At 43.2% G+C, this 20,080-nt stretch overlaps 1 protein-coding gene across 1 annotated transcript in view; it reads left to right on the forward strand.

Annotated features, from left to right (window-relative positions):
• The window catches only part of LOC148020745 (uncharacterized), a 127,873-nt gene extending 109,444 nt beyond the window's left edge, over positions 1-18,429 (forward strand). Inside the window, exon 8 of the transcript XR_015694583.1 lies at positions 18,242-18,429. The gene's annotated coding sequence lies outside the window, so the exon portion shown is untranslated. The remainder of the gene's footprint in view (positions 1-18,241) is intronic.
• Positions 18,430-20,080: the final 1,651 nt, after the last annotated feature.

Here is a 20,080-nt window from a genome sequence, read left to right on the forward strand (position 1 = left end):
CCCTCCCACCCATCCTTTGCATGAGCCCTCGATGTTAGAACTGCCTGTCAAAGTACGAGTGGCCACAATCACCGAGATTGATGATGAGAATGAGGAAGCCGTAGAGCTCGCATACCTCCATATAACGATCACTGCAAAACAAACATGCGCTTTCAACGCTTTGATCGATGAGGGAGAAGACTTCAATGTCCTAACTCACGATCATTGGACCAAACTTGGTAGACCACCACTTCAGCCCACGAATGCTAAATTAAGCCCCTATGGGGCCCATTCCTATGTACTCCTCGGCAAGTGCAAAGTAGCCATTTCTATCGAGTCTGAGACTGTCACAATAATTTTTTACGTGTTGCCAAATGCTAAAGACACACGAAGTCGCTGCTAGGGCGCACTTTCAAAAAGTAGACTCACTGCAATGTTAATTATGAGTCGTAGCGCATCCACCTCGCAATAGGCAACGTTCGCATTGTCACAGCTTTCAGCAAGGGCTGCGCGACTTCATCATCGTCCGCAAAGCCACCAATAGAATTCTCCATAACCAAATCTAAGGAGGGGGGTAGTGCGCGGCCGCCACCTCCCAGAATTCACGAATCACAGCCCATAGTAGCAAAACATAAGGCTCAACAGCCTAGATTTCAATGGAAGCCTAAGTAGCTGCAACCACCACCTAGGAGTTGACGCTTCTATCCTCATAAAACAAAAAACTCTAAACCTAGGAGGCCCAGACGTAGTCACAGAAAGCACCGCATGATCAAGCAAAGATGGGTCCCTAAAGCCCTCTTACGTGCGCAAGGCTACTACGAGGAAAATACCTGGCTGTGGATCCCTAAGGCCCACACGGCCAAGGGCACCATTCATACACTGCCCTCAAGCTTGATCAAACCGCGTTCCATAAACCCTCAAAACCACAAGTCTCATTGCTCTCCTGAACCACAACCATCCACCTCATCCACGCCAAGATAGTCCCACAAGCCTACCGGCCCAAACCGCAGGCTCCGTCACAAGAGTCATTACCCATCGAAGTCAATCCGCCTCCCCAACTCCAACCTGGATGTAGCAGCCCGTCCATCATGGCTGCTCCTAATCCACTCAACATCCAAGCGGCCCAATCACAAACTCACGAACCCTTCCAACCACCCATCTTCATTGTCAAAAGCTCTTGCTCTGTCAAACCTCAACCACCTGTCGGTTTTACGCCCTCTTATGAACGAAAATCCTTTTTAGCGCTAGCCGCTGACCTCGCTAAGGACACCAGGGATGACGTGATGGATTGTATTAAAATACTAGATGACACTTTTGTGTCACTCGCGCTAAGCTATGACCACTTGGACTTAGGTCTATTAGAAGAACCCTTTGCAACTGAAGTACAAAATATGCCTTGCTCTTGGGAAACCTTTGAATTTGCATTTGCAAAAGCTTCTCGCTCCATTGCTGAGTTGATTAACATTGAAATCTCCAAGGAGCAAGCCATCAAACAATGCCTTAACACGTCATACGATCCATGAACCACTTCTGCTATCACTGACCAAGAAATCGCGGAGTTATCACAACTCGCTGATACTGGATCACCTTTCTTGAGGCAGTGGTACGCTCTTAGGTTGCAATGGGAAGTTGAAGGATGTCGCATAATGACCAACGTTGAGCAACGCCGCGCCATCAAAACAGTAGAGTATGATCCCACTTACGTCGCACCCACCTCGTATAGAGTGTTAACCACTCTTCGGGGCCGACCCATGGAAGAACACATCAAAGGACACTCCTACCTCGATCGCTTGTTGACTGAGGAAGAGTTACACATTACTAGCAGTGTCGACTCTGGTGACTTCCTCACAGATGTTCTCATATACATCACGCATGTGGGCATTCGACCCTTTCATTTGGACCGTGAAGCTCAATTGGAGTACAATCCAAATTTCTATACTTGGCTCCTTCACAAGTAACTCCTACACCAACATGCCGAAATCCCTTGACCTTTTGACCCTCAATCCTAGGAAGGATTCTTCTCAAGATGGAAGGGGAGGGGGTAAGGTGAAATGAATAAGATGAGAAATGAATGAAAGGGGGTAAATCAAAGCAAAATCAGTGAAAAACATAAACATATATTATGAAAAAACAGATGGGGTAGGAAAATGGTCATGAAAACTTTGAAGTAAAGAGAAAAAAGTCCAAGTTTAAAAAGGAAAATCTACATTGCTTCTTAATGAATTCATTTAAAAGCATAGTGTTTTTCTTTTCCAGGAATCAATGAATTAATATGTGGAAAGCATTAATGAAAGTTACGATTTATGGCAGGAACATAAAATGTCGTAGCAAGACCGCGCCCACCGACTCCCTTTCACAGACGAGGAAAGAGAGCAATACCGCATCCACCTAGAGAACTGCACCTTCAGCCAACTTAAATTTCGAACCATCCACAAAATAGAAGTTGTGGTGGCCAAGGAGGAAGCAGCTAGGAGGGTGGTTGAACAATGCAACCTCACGAAGTATCTTGAAAATTTCTCGTAGGAGCTGGACCACCTGAAGTGCGTGGAGTTCCTCAAAACGTACAACCCAGATCAAGAATGTGTCACTGTGACGGTGGGTAGAGGAGAAAATGCAAAGCAGGTACAGGTCCGCTTAGACCCAGTCTTGGTGGAGAAGGCTTTGGGGTTGGAGCCAAAGACGGAGAGGAAACAAAAAAGGGATGTTTATGCCATGCTTAAAATGAAGAGGGAAGATGTGCTCACAAATGACGGCATAAGCATCCAAGATATCCCCGATGCAGAAGCCAGGATGCAAGAAAAGTTGATACATGTGCTCTTCTCCAACCAGCGCTACAATTCATTGATGCACGAAGTGCTCCAAGAAGAACATCCATCATGTATGGATAGGTCCAGCAATCTCCACTTCATCTACAAGATGCACAAGAAGGTGGATTTGTATCGTGAGCATGCTGGTGGGCAGGTATTTGTCAAAGAGATAGACTATCTCCACTGCTCCCCACCTCGCGGATTCAATAGAGGACGTCTTAATCTCCTTCTGTGAGATCCATTGCACCAAACTCGACAACCTGTAAATGACCCCACGTATTTCTGGAGTAAGACATCCTGCGATCGCGATCGGTAGTACAAACTGCCACAAATGAGAAAGCATTATGAATAATGGCTACATTCCAAATAGCAAAATGCCCACGCTAATTACAATCCATTCGTAGTATAAACCTGACATATCTTATGCTAGTCATGGGATTTTAGCCTTGATAATTGGTCATCTTTAGAAAATACGGACCTGAGAGAATGCATCATATCCGTCGGAGTGCAGATAGACTTGATTACTTGCTTCACGATGCACTCTTCTTTAGTGGCCAAAACCCAAGGAGTGCGAGGAAGCTACACGCGACCATCAGCACTCGACTGTGGCCAAAGCGCCTCCATCTTACCTACCTTCTTCAAATCCATTCCTGCCCCTATAGTATCTCTCTTTCCTGTGATGTGGTCCCATAACAAGTTGCCCACATTCTTGAAAATATGCATGGGATCCAACAAGTGGTTGACCTGTAAGTGGGTCCAATATGGAAACTCGTAGAAAATTGAGAACCGTCGCATTCCATTTGGATGTGATTCCGTGTGGACCATTTTTAGCTCGTACCAGCTTGTGGCGTTCATACATGTTGGAGGTCGTCTAAGGAAACCTTCCCTGAGTTCATGATCCTCTAGCAAGAAAGCAACGTGTCCTTGATATACCATCTTCTTCATGGTTCGTGACCTTCGGGAGTCTAACTGTGGCCCGCACAATGGAAATGCATGATAACTTGAGGTAACCAAACCTGTTCCAACACCATGACCTAGTGAATACTTGCTTGAACGAGATAAAATATAGATATTACCAATGAGAACGGAGGCCTACTCACCTGAGCACTCTCGAATCCCAGAGAGTCATGCATCGTCCACATCAGAATGGCTTGAATATTGGCTAACCACCGACCATCGCGCCTGCTCATATCTTGCACGGTGACCCCCTCCTCCCACAAAATCTTAAGCTCATCGACTAATGGACGAAGATACACGTCCATATTTTTGACTTTGTAGTAGCCGGGGACAAGCAAGCTAAGGATGAGATGTCCTTTCTTCGTAGAAAGCCATGGAGGGGTATTGTAGTTGACAAGGACTATAGGCCACACACTGTAAGAAGTTGAGCACAGACTGAATGGGTTCACGCCATCCATTGCAAGAGTGAGCCGAAGATTCCTTGGCTCTCGAAAAAAGCTTGGGAAGGTAGATTCAATGTGGCTTTATGCGTGTGAATCCGCTAATATTAGTTAAACTCCATTCGTGGACCTATTCTGCGTATGCCACTTGGTCAAGCTCACCATGCCCGACGTACGAAACATGAGGTTTATGTGGGGGATAAGTGAAAAGTGTCTAAGAACTTTTTGAGGGATGGTTTGCCCTTGCAAGTCCTGTCGATACCTATGAGCACCACACTTTGGATATGTCTTCATAGTCTCGTATTCTCCTCGAAACAGTATGCAATCATTGATACATGCATGGATGTTATTGTAGTCCATGTCAAGCTTCTGTAAAACATGTCATGCATCATCACGAGACTCACGCATGGTATTTGCAGGTGGTAATATATGATATTTCAATAACCTTAAAAAAATCATAAAACACCTTGATAAAGCACAATTTTTTTAAATAATAGTACCGAAAAAAAAATCAATGAAGCGTATGTAGAAGGTACCTGAACAACTTGATCACACTCGTATCGCTCCACCCGTATTTTTCTTTCACACTTAAGAGTGCAAGCAATGTCTTCAGCCGAGATACTCGGCACCCATCATATAATGGTATGGATACTTCCTCTCTAAGCGGATCAAAAGTCTCGACATCCATGGGAATCAATGCATCGATCATTGCCTCCATCTCAGGCTCCAAGATTGTAGGTAGGTCTGGAAGGTTGCCTGTCTCCTCTGGCATTGATGGTATAGATTGGCCTTACGAGTGGTGGATTGGCTCCTGCACTCCATCCATCGCATGCCCACGTACTCTTCTAATTGGCCGCAAAGGGTGCACTCCCCCTTGGGATGAGAAATCACCTCCCTAGATAGAAAATTTGCCAACGAGACCCAATCTTATTGTATATGGTATTCAATTAGCTTGTGAGGACAAAGCATAATTGATATTAACTTCAAATTACCATTTGCTAAAAATCCGCAATCGCCTAATCAATGATCTCAGATTGAAACTTGCCAAATCGTCGTACGTGTTCTATAGGCAATTGGTGTTTTCGTCTAATTGCCAACTTGCATTGAGAGCAAGGACATGGGACACGCTGATTAAGATACGCCTCGCGATCTTGAACAACATGACCTTCTTCGTTTTCGATTTTTTCTACGTTACAATAAACAATTTGTTTTTGTTATCATTCTTTTCTTTTCTTAGATTGTTATCCTCTCCTTCCATCTCTCTCTTTTTCTATGACCTAGCATATAGTATCATAGAACATTAGTATTTAGTACCTAGTACTCAATATCTAGCACATAATATTTCGTTTTCTGTCTTCCTCTCCCTCTCTCATTTCATCTCCCTCCCTCGCCCTCACCCTCTCTTTCTCTCTTTCCCTATTAGGTTCAATGATATTTCTCTTTTTCTCGCTCCTCTCTCTCTCTCTCTCTCTCATTTCCTTTTCTCTCTCCTCTCCCTCTCATTCTTCCCTCTCTCTCTCTTTTTCTCTCTCCTCTCTCTCTCATTCCTCTTTCTCCCTTGCCCTCTCTCATTCATTTTTCTCTCTCCTCTCCCTCTCTCATTTCCTTTTTATCTCTCCTCTCTCTCTCTCTCTCATTTCCTCTCCCTCTCCCTCCCTCGCCCTCCTCCTCTCTTTCTCTCTTTCCCTATTAGGTTTAATGGTTTTTCTCTCTTTTTCTCTCTCCTCTCTCTCTCACTTATTTTTTTTTCTCTCCTCTCCCTCTCTCATTTCATTTTCTCTCTTCCTCTCCCTCTCTCATTTCCTCTCCCTCCCTTGCCCTCACCCTCTCTTTCTCTCTTTTCCTATTAGGTTTAATGATATTTCTCTTTTTCTCTCTCCTCTCTCTCTCTCTCATTTTCTTTTCTCTCTCCTCTCCCTCTCATTCCTCTCCCTCCCTCTCTCTTTTTCTCTCTCCTCTCTCTCTCTCATTCCTCTCCCTCCCTTACCCTCTCTCATTTCTTTTTCTCTCTCCTCTCTCTCATTTCCTTTTTCTCTCTCCTCTCCCTCTCTCATTTTCTCTCCCTCCCTCGCCCTCACCCTCTCTTTCTCTCTTTCCCTATTAGGTTTAATGGTTTTTCTATCTTTTTCTCTCTCCTCTCCTCTCTCTCACTCATTTTTTCTCTCTCCTCTCCCTCTCTCATTTCATTTTCTCTCTTCCTCTCCCTCTCTCATTTCGTTTTCTCTCTTCCTTCCCCTCTCTCATTTCCTCTCCCTCCCTCACCCTCACCCTCTCTTTCTCTCTTTCCCTATTAGGTTTAATGATTTTTCTCTCTTTTTCTCTCTTCTCTCTCTCTCTCTCTCATTTTTTCCCTCTCCTCTCCCTCTCTCATTTACATTTCTCTCTTTCTCTCCCTCTCTCATTTCATGTCCCTTCCTCACCATGACCCTCTCTTTTTCTCTTCCTCTATTACATTTAATAATTTTTACTCTTTTTCTCTCTCCTCTCCCTCTTTTATTTTTTCTCTCTCCTCTCCCTATCTCATTTCCCTTTCTTTCTTTCTCTCCCTCTCTCATTTCCTCTCCCTCCCTCACCCTGACTCTCTCTTTCTCTATTTTTCCATCAGGTCTAATGATATTTCTCTCTTTTTCTCTCTCCTCTCTTTCTCTCTCTTCCTCTACCTCTCTCATTTCCTCTCCCTCCCTCGCCCTCACCCTCACCCACACCCTCTCTTTCTCTATTTGCCTATTATGTTTAACATCTTATCTCTTTTTCTCTCTCCTCTCATTCTCTCTTTTTTCTCTCTCCTCTCCCTCTCTCATTTCCTTTTGCTCTCTTCCTCTCCTTCTCTCATTTCTTCTCCCTCCCTCTCCCTCTCCCTCTCTCATTTTCCTATTATGTTTTCGTCTCTCCCCCCTCTCCCTCTTCCTCTCTCATTCCCTCTCCCTCTCCCTCTCTCATTTTCTCTCTCTTCCTCCCCCTCCCTCTCCCTCTCTTTAATTTCCCTCTCTTTCTCCCTCTCCCTCTCCCTCATTTCTTCTTCCTCTCTCATTATATACACTTTATATAGAAAATAAATAAAAAAGAGAGAGAATACACTCTCTCTTCCTCTCGTTCTCTCATTTCATCCCCCTCCCTCTTCCATTTCCTCCCTCTCCCTATCCCTCTCGCTCCCTCTCCCTCTTCCTCTCTTTCTCTCTCTCTCCCTCCCTCCCCCTCCCTCTTCCATTTCCTCCCTCTCCCTCTCCCTCTCTCTCTCTATTTCCGCTCCCTCTCTCAATACATATACACAAATCATATAAGCAAAAGTAAAAGAGAGCGAGAATGCACTCTCCCTCCCTCTCCCTCTCTCATTTCCTCCCCATACCTCTCCCTCTCCCTCTCCCTCTCTTTCTCTTTCTCTTTCTCTCCCTCTCTTTCTCTTTCTCTCCCTCTCTCATTTCCTCCCCCCCCCTCTCCCTCTCTTTTTCTTTCTCTTTCTCTCTCCCTCTCTCATTCCCTCTCTCTCTTCCTCCCCCTCCCTCTCCCATTTCCTCCCTCTCCCTCTCTTTAATTTCACTCTCTTTCTCCCTCTCCCTCTCCCTCATTTCTTCTTCCTCTCTCATTATATACAAATTATACAAAATATAAATAAAAAAGAGAGAGAATACACTCTCCCTCCCTCTCGTTCTCTCATTTCATCCTCCTCCCTCTTCCATTTCCTCCCTCTCCCTCTCCCTCTCCCTCTCCCTCTCTTTCTCTCTCATTTCCTCTCCCTCTCTCAATATATATACACAAATTATATAAGCAAAAGTAAAAGAGAGAGAGAGAATGCACTCTCCCTCCCTCTCCCTCTCTCATTTCCTCCCCATCCCTCTCCCTCTCTTTCTCTTTCTCTCCCTCTCTCATTTCCTCCCCCCTCCCCCTCCCCCTCCCTCTCTTTCTCTTTCTCTTTCTCTTTCTCTCCCCCTTTCTTTCTCTTTCTCTCCGTCCCTCTCCCTCTCCCTCTCCCTCTCTTTCTCTCTCATTTCCTCTCCTAAACAAGCAAAAGAAGGAGAGAATCGACTCACCGATGAGATATGGTGAGGGTTTGGCGGCTCCTCTTCGTGATGAAGGCTCCTCCTCTCCTTCACGAATAGCGGCGGTGATGGCGGCGGCAAACCTTCTTCCTCTCCCTCTCTTACTCTATGCAAGACGGTCGCTCTCTCTCTCTCTCTCGCTCTCCCTCTCAAAATGTTCGACGAAAATGCGCGAAATGAACCCGCACTTGGGTTTCGACCTGTTTTTTTTCCTTGTGGGATGCCGCTACTTGCGTCGCTACTCGTTGTCGCTATACATTACAATCCTTGTAGTGAAAGTAGCGCAACACGTAACGCTTAGTTAAAATTTATGAAAGGGCTGTTTTCCACACTCCACATGGTTGTTTTTTAAATCATCAAATGGCTGTGCACAATTGTCATACACCTTGCATCAAGCATACCATGTGGTATCTCCTGGAATGCATTGCACTTGTTTGATAAACTTTGACCAATGCTGAGAGGACATGAAACCTAAGTTGTCGATTAGACGGGTGCTTCCATTGGGAAAAGTCTTGTGAGGCAAATAAAAATCTCCTAGAACGCTGAATTATGAAAGAGTGGAGTTTGTTTGAATGTTATATGTGTTAGCGACGCATCTTGGGGCTAATCCTCGAGATGTAGGAGAGTCGTAGTAGTGGAGCCATGGCAATTATCCGAGAGGTGCTTCCCTATGTGTGTATTACGAGGCATTATGCCTATATGTTATGGGATCTCTCTTTGAGGAGAAGGGAAGGTGAACGTTGGACTATATATTGAATACAAACACAAAATAGTCATAAATCTTTAGTGCAATGTGAGTTTTAGACATCCTGGCCCGTGAAGCCGTGTGGTGGGGTTGTCTGTCATATGCATGAGGTTCGGCTAGTGCCATAGCCAGTGCTGGCCCATTTTAGGTCCCATCGCTGGTGTGTTTGTCGGCAGCTACCTATAAGTGGCGGTCTCCGAATCTAGGTTGTAATAAAGGGACCTAAGTTTATAATTTCCATTGGGAGTATGCTAAGCTAACCATAAAATGGGGTTTGTTTAAGGGTGGAAAACCTTGGCTTTCCCTATACAAAACTTAATGATGGACTTAATGAGTTATGTAGAGCATGAGTCCTCTACAAAAGATAATTTAGGTGATGAGAAGAGTAACCAGTTAGTGGTTAACCCATCCTCTAATGCGATAGCATGTGATAAAATACTCCTCATGTCCAACTAAGGTCACAAATTAATTTCCTAAATCAAATACATAAGCAAAGCCAAGACAGTTACCTTGTCATAGCTTCTGAAGTTTTGTATCTGCTACTCGACCAGTGTTTGCATCTCCAAATGTGGATGTGAGCTTGCAAAGAAATGCCTCATAGTTATGAAATACTGACATATTCTTTTCCAAGATTGGGGTGAACCATGATAAAGCTTGACCACAAAGCAAAGTCCTAATGAATCTCACATTGGAATCATCATTTGGATACCTATCCAGTTGCATGTGGATATAGAGCTCTACTTGTTGTAGGAATCCCCTGGGTCACCATTGAACTTCTCTAGCATTCTGATCTTGAGCTCTCTTTTTGGGGGTTGATAAATACACATAATCATCTAATCACTTCCTTTGTTGTTTAGCAAGTCTTGGATCTAGTCGTGCATCTCTTGAAGCCCAAGGCCATGCATAGGGTGTTCTATTTGAAGTTGCATTTGTCGTTAATTCAAGACTTGAATTTGTTGTTGGAGGTTTTAAAGGGAGGTCATGATTCTTTCAAGGGTCACCTCCATGGTGCTCAGTAGGGCTAGAAAGTAGTCTTGCCAAACTGTTATGAGAGCACTAGACTGTGCTCGAGAGACTAGACTAGATGCAAGATTTGTTAGAAGAATTTTGATTACAAGATAATCCCACATAGGGACACAAGGTACAATGATAACAAGATACGGAAGATCCCACAACCTAGGACCATATGTATACACAATAGGACTCGATAGGATATGAAGGATCCCACATTGTAGGACAATAGGTATGGATATAACATATAAATAATACAAGATCTCCCTCGACGGGGATTTATAAGATACAAGATAGTACTAGACAAGATCTCGTACTATGAGATTACAATGTGATAAGACAACATGAGTATAATGGAAGATAAGACAAGACTGGATGCCATGGCTAGACAAGAACTAAAACTAGAACTCCAAGTTACTTGGAAGTCTCGACTTCTTGAGCTCCCAAGACTAGCATTTGGCAAGAATGAGGAGCTCTATTGCGGGCCCCTCGTTTTATAGGTGTTGGAGGGTGGATAAAGATATTCTAGAATGTTCCATAATGACATCATTGATTATGCAAGCAATGACATGGCATATCTTTTAGAAGGTTCTATGATGACATAGCAAGGGTGGGCTCACATGGTTGGATCAAGGATGTCCCGTTGCATTCTCATGGGATGTGGATCCATATGGCATGAGCAAAAATTAATATGTACACTTGATCATGGCATGTCTGAGACACAATTCTTCTCTTAAGCTCTTTGATCTTCTTTGCTCTATGAGCAATGATCAACCTTAGCTCCTCATTGGTAATAGGATATGGTGTAGTTTCTCTAGGGTAGTCAAAAGCATCTCCATAGGTATCAAAACCTTATGGGGTAGATTGTGGTACCCACCCTTTCTCCATTCTTAGCATGAATTGCTTTGGAGATTGAGTTGATGTGGAAGTGTTCGATGTCCTCTTCCCTCAGTTGTTCATGTTTTTGAGGAGGAGCTTTCTGATTAAACTGAAGATAAGCTTTCTGATTAAGCTAAAGACAAGCTTTCTAGCTAAGGGTCTATGTTTCTTTAATGAGTACCTAGCTTTGATACCATGCAAATGAATGCTCCATTGTAGAATATAAACATAATTGTACAAAAAATGCACAAACTAATAAAGAAATATAGTTAGGGTTAGAATAACACACTGAAAATGACACAAAAGATAAAAGAATCTAAATTTGAATAATGAATAAATACAATGCTCAATGTAGCAAATACACTATGAAAGGTGAATACTCAACCCTGAACTCCTAATCCTCAAGATCTGGGGCAGAGAGTATCAGCTAAAAAGTATCATACTTTGATGGATCCTGAAATGCAGTAGGCAATCTCCAAAGATATCAATGAGTAGCAAAGACAACTCAAGAAGATTGGATGCATGTGATAATGTACAAGGTGTCATTTACGTCCAATGGACAAGTCGATTTGTCCCGTTTGGACCCTTTTGATGGGTTCGTGGCCTTTGTTAGCATGCCTATGTTAGTTATGTCAATATATCATCTCCTGGTTATGAGCTCCTGTTAGAATCTGATGGAGATATAGGAGCTCTAGTAGCTTAAATGAATATTTCTTTATTTGTCAACATTCTGTATGCATTCTTAGGTCAGTTTCTACTTTCTATAATTTTCATATACATGTTGAACATTGACATTATTATCTAGGATTTTTTCGAAGTCTGCTCTTTTTTTAGAGATTTTTCTTCAGTGACCACCATTTAATGTTGGTCAGCTAGCATTTGGGGCCTCCTCAAGATCAAGTCTGTCTGTTTTTTGGTGCCTTTTCTATTTATAGATGCATCTCCCACTTAGTAGATAAGCACACTCTTCAATCTTTAGTCTTTTCTTTGCAAGTACACACTTTGAATCTTTGTGCTTGGTGTTACTGTTGTAATCAGCTTCATCTAGTGCCCTCATTAGTGCTCTGACACTTCAACTCTCTGTGCTTGGCGCTGCCATCACCATCAACTTGATCTAGTGCCTTCATTGACGCTTTGGGCTATATGTAGGGATTGATCAGTCCATCCCCATTGTATGGGGGGTGCTTCATCTCATTGTGTGGTTTGTTGAGGGAATGGAGTGTGGTGCTATTTCCTAAGTTGACGAGCTAGAGATACATCTTTGGATAGCTTCACATGAGAAAGGTTGCATTTAGTACTTGTTTAGGTGGTCCATTCCCCGTTCATCCTTCTGGTACTTGTTTAGGTGGTCCATTTCCCGTTCTACCTTTTGACAACTAGGCAACTTCCTCAAGAGCTTTGGCCACAACATCCAGGCTTTGGGCGGCCCTTGTTTTCCTATGTGTTGCTGAAAACACAAATTTCTTGCAATAGGGGATAGTTTACTGGAAACTTGCAAGTGGATGATCTTATCATTACAAGGAGCTCTAATGAAGAGGTTAATCATACTCTCAAGGAGATGACAGATCTTGGGATCCTACATTTCTTCCTTGGCTTGGAGACCTATCAAATGGCACACGGCATTTTTATTTCAAAACACAATTACATTTTTAAGCTTCTCTTGGAGTTTGGTATAGCCGATTGTTGGCCTATTTGTTGCCCCATGGACCTAAATCCCAAGCTTTTGGCAACTAGAGCTCTCCTTATGGATGCCATCTGCTATAAGTGTCTTGTTGGCTCCCTCATCTTGCTTATTCACACTTGGCCAAATGTTTGTTTTTTTGTGGCTTTTTTGTCTTCTTTCATGATGACTCCCACTCAGGAACATTGGAGAGGAGCCATGTGCATTCTCTGTTATTTACGCAGGACTCAATTCTATAGGATCATGTATGGGGAGGGGGTTACTCTCTCTAGTTGGAGTGATATTGATTGGGCAGGTGATGTGGATTTGCACCAATCCACTACAAGTTATGCCTTCTTCCTTGGATCAGGAGTTATCTCGTAGAGTAAAAGAAGAAGCCTACTATGGTCCTTTCTTCTACAAAGGTAGAGTATTGTACATTATGTTCTTCTACTATGGAGGTAGTTTTCCTTCGTTGCATATTAGTAGAGATTGGTTTTCCTTAGCCTAGACCTATGGTGTTGCATATCGACAACCACAATATTCTTGCTCTGGGGCCAAGAACCATGTCCTTTGTTCTTGCACGACCACATTGCGATTCAATATCACTATGTTTGAGAGCAGATCATGGATTTTGAGTTAGTGGCGGCCTACTGTTCCACGAAGAACAACACAACTGATCTTTTCATGAAACATTTGCCCTAGGCTTCTATACTTCATCACATGAGGTTGTTGGGTCTTTAGACGCTCCCAATATCTAAGGGGGGTGTTAGCCTACCTATGTTAGTTAGGTTAGTCTGTCATCTCTTGGTTGTGAGCTCCTATTAGAGTCTGATGAAGACATAAGAGCTTTGAGAATTTAGGTATATTTTCTTTATTCGTTGGCTTCCTGTGTAATTCTAGACCATTTCTCGCTTTCCACTATCTGCCTATGCCTCCTGGACATTATCATTGTTATTTGGGAGGGTGGTATCTTTTTTTATTGGCAATCTTCTTCATTGGTCAACATTTAATTCTAGTCAATGAGTATTTATGGCCTCCTCAGGATCAATTGGGCTAGTTTTTTATATCTTTACTATTTATAGATGCACCCCTCACTTGGCAGACACACACACTCTTCAATCTTCAATCTTCATTTGCAAGTGCACACTCTAACTCTCCATGCTTGGTGCTTCCATTGTCATCATTAGCCAAATCTCATGCTCTCATTGATGCTTTAGGCTGCGTGTAGGGACTAATCAATCCATCCCCATTGTATTAGTATTCTTCTTTAGTCAATACAATATTCTTTCGTTATCTTGTTCTTCCTCTCTCTCTCTCTCTATCTCTCTCTCTCTCTCTCTCTCAATCCATGCTTGGTGCTACCAAATCTCGTGCTCTCATTGATGCTTTAGGCTGGGTATAGGGACTAATCAATCCATCCCCATTGTATTAGCATTCTTCTTCAATCAATACAATACTCTTTCTTTATCTTGTGCTTCCTCTCTCTCTCTCTCTCTCTCTCTCTCTCTCTCTCTCTCTCTCTCTCTCTCTCTCTCTCTCTCTCTCTCTCTCTCTCTCTAATAGCATCCCTAATTTTTGCAATGCTAATAGCAATGTCGATAGTGACACAAATAGCGACGTCGCTTTGAGAAAAAAAAGCATTGAAAACTCATGTGTGGTATTTGCCGAAAGAATTTGCGAAAGAAAATGAAAGAGAGTAAGAGAGCTCAAAGCTTTGAGAGGGAAAAGGATAGGGAGAGGAGGAAGGGATATTGAGAAATAGACAAATGATGTATGCTCCAAGAAGAGCTGTCGTGAATCCCATATACACAGTGAGGAGAGTGGAACAACTCAAAGTCTATAAAGCATTGCACTTGACTATGAAATGAAGACAATGTCATGATGCTTTTTACTTTGAGTTAAGTATCTTGTTATTGTCAATTCTACACAAGATTGTGTTTATGAGTCCAAGATAATCTATCTTGGAACCTGATTCACTTGTGTAATAGTTTGTATCTACTTGTCCATGTCATTATGAGTTTGGTCTTTATCTCTCATCCACCATAGCTTGTGTCATGCTCTAGATCCGCATCTTCTAACATGGTATTAGAGCCTATCGGACATGGCTTAGATCATCTCCATCTCTTCCCAGCTCAGGTTGAGTGTTGGATCTCATCCCCGACTTCATTTGCGATTCTACCTTCAATAAAGCTTCCATGGCAGCCATAGCCAACAATACCCTATTAGCTTGAAGATTTTATATCTCTCTCCATAGGCCACATTTCTCTAGACTTCCTTCTAGAGAAGTATTTCCTGCTTCTCGAGAGCTGATCCCTTGCACCTCAGTCATTGACATTGGATTACTATTGCCTGTTTTTGAAGTTGCTGCCATATCTGTGTTTGTGGACAGCAGCACCCACCTGACTTAGAGAAGTTGTATCTCCACATAGAGGCCATATCTCTCCAAGGTCTCTTCTAGGAAAACCTTCGTGAACTCTAGGAGCTTCTACTTGGCACATGATAGTTAGACATTGGCCCCCCAGCTACTCAGCATTGCGAAAGTTGGACGACAGTGGCTGATCTGCGCTTGGTTTTGTTTCACAAGCATTGACATGACTTGCAAGGGCAAACCATCCCTCAAAAAGTTCTTAAACACTTTCCGCTTATCCCCCGCATAAACCACATGTTTTGTACGTTTGGCGTGGCGAGCTTGACAACGTGACATGCGCAAAATAGGTCCACAGATGGAGTTCAACGAATATCAGTGGATTCACACATATGGAGCCGCATTAACTCTACCTTTCCAGGCTTTGCCTGAGAGCCAAGGAATCTTCGGCTTGGTCTTGCAATGGATGGTGTGAACCTATTCGGTCTGCACTCAACTTCTTATAGTGTGTGGCCTATACTCCTTGTCAGCTACAATATCCATCCATGGCTTTCTACGAAGAAAGGACATCTTATCCTTAGTTTACTCATCCCCGGCCGCTACAAAGTCAAAAATATGGATGTGTATCTTTGTCCATTGGTCGATGAGCTTGAGATTTTGTGGGAGGAGGGGGTCACCGTGCAAGATATAAGCAAGCGCGATGGCCGACAGTCGGCCAATATTCAAGCCATTCTCATGTGGATAATGCATGAATTTCTGGGATTCGGAGAGTGCTCCGATAAGTAGGCTTCCGTTCTCATTGGTGGTAATATCTATCATAGCTCGTTCAAGTTTGTATTCATTGGATAGAGGTGTTGAGATAGGCCTGCTTATCTTAGGTTATCATGCATGTCCATATTATGTGGGCCACTGTTAGACTTTCGAAGGTCACGAACCATGAAGAAGATGGTATATCAAGGACATGGCCGCTTTCTTGCCAAAGGGTCAAGAACTCAGGAAAGGTTTTCTTGGACGACCTCCAACATGTATGAATGCCGCTGGTACGAGATGAAAATGGTCCACGCGGAGTCACATCCAAACAAAATGCGACGATTCTCAATTTTTTACGAGTTGCCATATTGAACCCACTTACAGATCAACCACTTGTTGGATCCCATGTATATTTTCAAGAATGTGGGCAGCTTGCTATGGGACCACATCACAGGAAAGAGAGACACTATAGGGGTACGAATGGATTTGAAGGAGGTAGGCAAGATGGAGGCGCTTTGGCCGCAGTCAAGTGCTGATGGTCGCATGGAGCTACCTCGCACTCCTTGGGTTTTGTCCACTAAAGAAGAGCACATTGTGAAGCAAATAGTCAAGTCTATCTGCACTCCGATGGGTATGATGCATTCTCTCAGGCCTGCATTTTCTAAAGACAACCAATTATTAGGGCTAAAATCCCATGACTGGCATAAGATATATCAGGTTTGTACTATGAATGGATTGTAATTGGCATGTGCATTTTGCTATTTGGAGTGTAGCCATTGTTTATAATGCTTTCTCATTTGTGGCAGTTTGTACTACTGATCGCGATCGCATGATGCCTTACTCTAGAAATACGCAAGGCCATTTACATATTGTCAACTTTAGTGCAATGGATCTTACAGAAGGAGATTAAGACATCCTCTATTGAATCCACGAGGTGGGGATTAAGACGTCCTCTATTGAATCCGCGAGGCAGGGAGCAGTGGAGATGGTTTGTCTCTTTGAGAAATACTTGCCTACCAGCATGCTCACGATACAAATCCACCTTCTTGTGCATCTTGTAGATGAAGTGGAGATTGTTGGACCTGTCCATACGCGATGGATGTTCTTCTTGGAGTGCTTCATGCAAACCCTAAAAGGCTTTGTGCGACAATGAGCTCGGCCAGAAGGTAGTATAGCTGAAGGTTGGTTGGTGTCTGAGACGCTAGTGCATATTTCAAAATGGCTACCAATGGTGGATCAAGACAACAAAATGCTATGATCCTCACTGAAGGATGATGATAGACTGACCAAAGATGTGGTGGTTGGAAATGGGGTAGAAAAAATAATGGATGGTGCAATGGAGGAGAAGGTGAATCGCTTTTGTATGTTGCACCATGCCTCTATGGAGACGTGGCTCGCCAGGTACCACCAAGCTACGCAAGATCGAGAGGAAGTGCGATCTAAATTTCGACATAGTACACGTCATCGTATCGATTCGATATCCCAAGGGCATGGAGGAGATGCCACGGTTCATGTCAATGCGATGGTTGCATGGAGCTTTGATCCCAGCGTCTCACAAAGGGGCGGAGGTCTCAATCGAGGAGTGTGAATTCTCGAGGGGATGTAGTCTAAAGGTGATGACATGTTTAGGATTTGTCCTATCTATATTTTATATGTGATAACTAATTTGAGTGTTTCAATGTACATTACAAAATATACATTGCAGCACGGTTGTGTAGACGGCATTTTCGTATGGAGCGTATTGACAAAATGCGCTCCACAACGGACTGTGGTATCATGTCAAGGTTCGAGGAAGAGAGCCGACGACGAGCAATGGATCCAAACACAGTTATAGATGAGATGGAGTATTTTGGGAACTTGTAAAGTATTGTTACAGTGGATTACCATAGCTTCTCCATGATACTATTCGATGTGTAGTGGTTCAAAGTGGTACTTGAAGGAGCTGGAGCAACAGTTCGACGAGGTCCATCTGGATTTCTCAAAATAGATTCCAAAAAAAAAAAGATGGATTTACGCGACACCTTTGTGTTGTCGGTCCATTGTGAATAGGTGCATGAACTCATTTGTTTGTTAATTGTATTACGACATGGTACATGTTACAATAGTTTAATCTCTCTTGTATGTGTTTGTGAACATGTAATCTTCTATCCAAACCCCCGACAACCTCGACGGTAGTATATTATACCTTCAGCTCCCCGAAGTGCAAGAGTATATGACCAAAGCGATGTTCCGAGCATAGATGAGGACAATATGTAAATGGAGGGGTCGATATTGTAAGGGGTGGAAGCCACTGAAATCTTGGAGCATGTAGAAAAGCCAGCATCGGGTAACAATGAAGAAAATACAGGAGTCCAAGAACGAGGTGGACTCATCCTTTTGTGGTGACATATCTATCGACCTTCCAGTGTATGCGGAGTTGTGTCAGGAGATTAACATGGGACCATAGGATACTTCATACTTCGAGCATCCACTTACTCAATTCGTTGACTAATCGCTTATAAGGATATATAAGATGTGCATTTTAAGTAACATCATTTTTAAAGGATTTATATTACCATGATTTATATGATTTAAATTGATTATGCTAACATTATTTTTGTATGTGCAGGTAACCTTTTTGGATACTTAGGTCATCAAAGTCAAGGGATGAGCGATGAGGAGTTGTAGGATATCTTCACGCACATGTCTCCAGATCAGATGGCAAGATTAAGAGACATGGCAGACCATGAGCTGTCTGGACATCGTCAGGCCACTCTATTAGATCTACTTTGGTGCTATCAGATGCTTTAGCTTGTAGACGAGGTCGATGCTCTAGACTTGGGCCAGAGGGAGGGAGTGCTTCAGGGTCAGGGGGATGCTATAGAGATATGGAGGTACTGAGCCCACAGTCGGCACGGGATGCAGGTGCTACTTCTCACTCTCATGGCAGTTCCAAGGAGCGTGGCTCAGGTGGTTGCTGTGGTGGCATGGATGCGGTGTATCTGTCTCATCATTTTGCTGGAGTTGCGTCACCTCTAGGATTTGTCACACCTGTGGGGACTTCTACTCCAGGTACTCCAGCCGTCTGCAGGTGGCACCCCTATGGGTGCTACATCAATAGATACTACCGCAATTGGTACAGCAGATGTACAGGGGTCTCTTGGATATGCCTAGGAGCGTGGTCACAGGTGGGAGAGGACCCATCTTAGGCATACCCTAGAGGGATATGCATATCTTGTTGATGATAGGTTAGGAGCCATAATCATGAATGATGAGGGGAGGAGAGTGATGGCTCGCATGAGAGTGTTGTGCCAACAAGTTTTTTGGCACAATGTCTTAGATCATTGGAAAAACATACTGGAGGAGAGAAAGGACTACATAGTAGCATCCTTGTATGAGGAGTTTTTGGTTCCAGCCATAGCAGATAGATTTTCTATGGGCTGGATGATGGACTGCATGTGTGCATATATGTCACACAAACGATCGGATGCACACAAGGTACTCAAGAGTAGGGCTACAAAGTCCGAGTGGCTAGACGCGAATGACTGGCGCCGACAGAGGGAGGAGTCTATAGATTCTCCAGGACATTGGAGTCAGCAGCGCGAGGTGGCGAGGGCACGACTAGAGCCCGGAGTGGTCCATCATCTTGGGAGTGGCAGCCACAGGACATATCTAGAGGACTTTGTAAGTTTTTCCTTTGTTTTGCTTGCTTATTTTTTTGTAATATCCTTTGTACTAACAATCATGTTTCTAATTGTTAGTATTTTATTTTCTTTGTAGCACTCCATTACAAATCGCTATTTGACTAGCCTTGAGACTCAATATGCAGAGAGGCACGGTCTCATTGTATTGATCGATCGATTGTATAGACATGGTAGCCCTGTAAGTCACTCATCTTTCTTGTCCGTAGTTACCATGTTTAATTAGAATGCATTATTGTATGGTGGACTGATGTGTAGTAGTTTCTTTTTTTGCAAAGTTCATTTGATGCTCCTTTGCAGTGGGACGAGATTTTGGATGGTGAGGATATATAGCTTGCCCTTGGATCCCTAGAGCTCACACACCCTTCTTTTTCGATCACCTGATCTGTGTAGACATTTTCTATGTAGTAGTGATATCTTGCCATGATTGTACTAGTCGCTTTCATTATGTAATCATGTATTTATTTTATGTATCAATGTTATGATTTAAGTACACTTTGTTTTTATTTACACGAGCCTGCCACAAAATTTTGTTTCCCTATTACCTTGCTATTAACATTGTAAAATTACCTGCACGCGTCATTATTGGCATCGTTATTAGCATCATAGAGCGTCGTTATCAATGTCGTTATTTGCGTCGATATCAACATCGCAAATGCTGATAATGATGCTAATACTGATTGTTCTATGGCGTTGCCAATAACGACGCTTTTTGCGATGACGGGGGAAATTTTGTTTATTTATATTTTAGTCAATTTTAACATCGA

This window comes from Lygodium microphyllum, chromosome 18 (assembly GCF_053477565.2).
Source record: "Lygodium microphyllum isolate KBCC chromosome 18, Lygodium_microphyllum_v1.1.10, whole genome shotgun sequence".
NCBI lineage: Eukaryota > Viridiplantae > Streptophyta > Polypodiopsida > Schizaeales > Lygodiaceae > Lygodium > Lygodium microphyllum.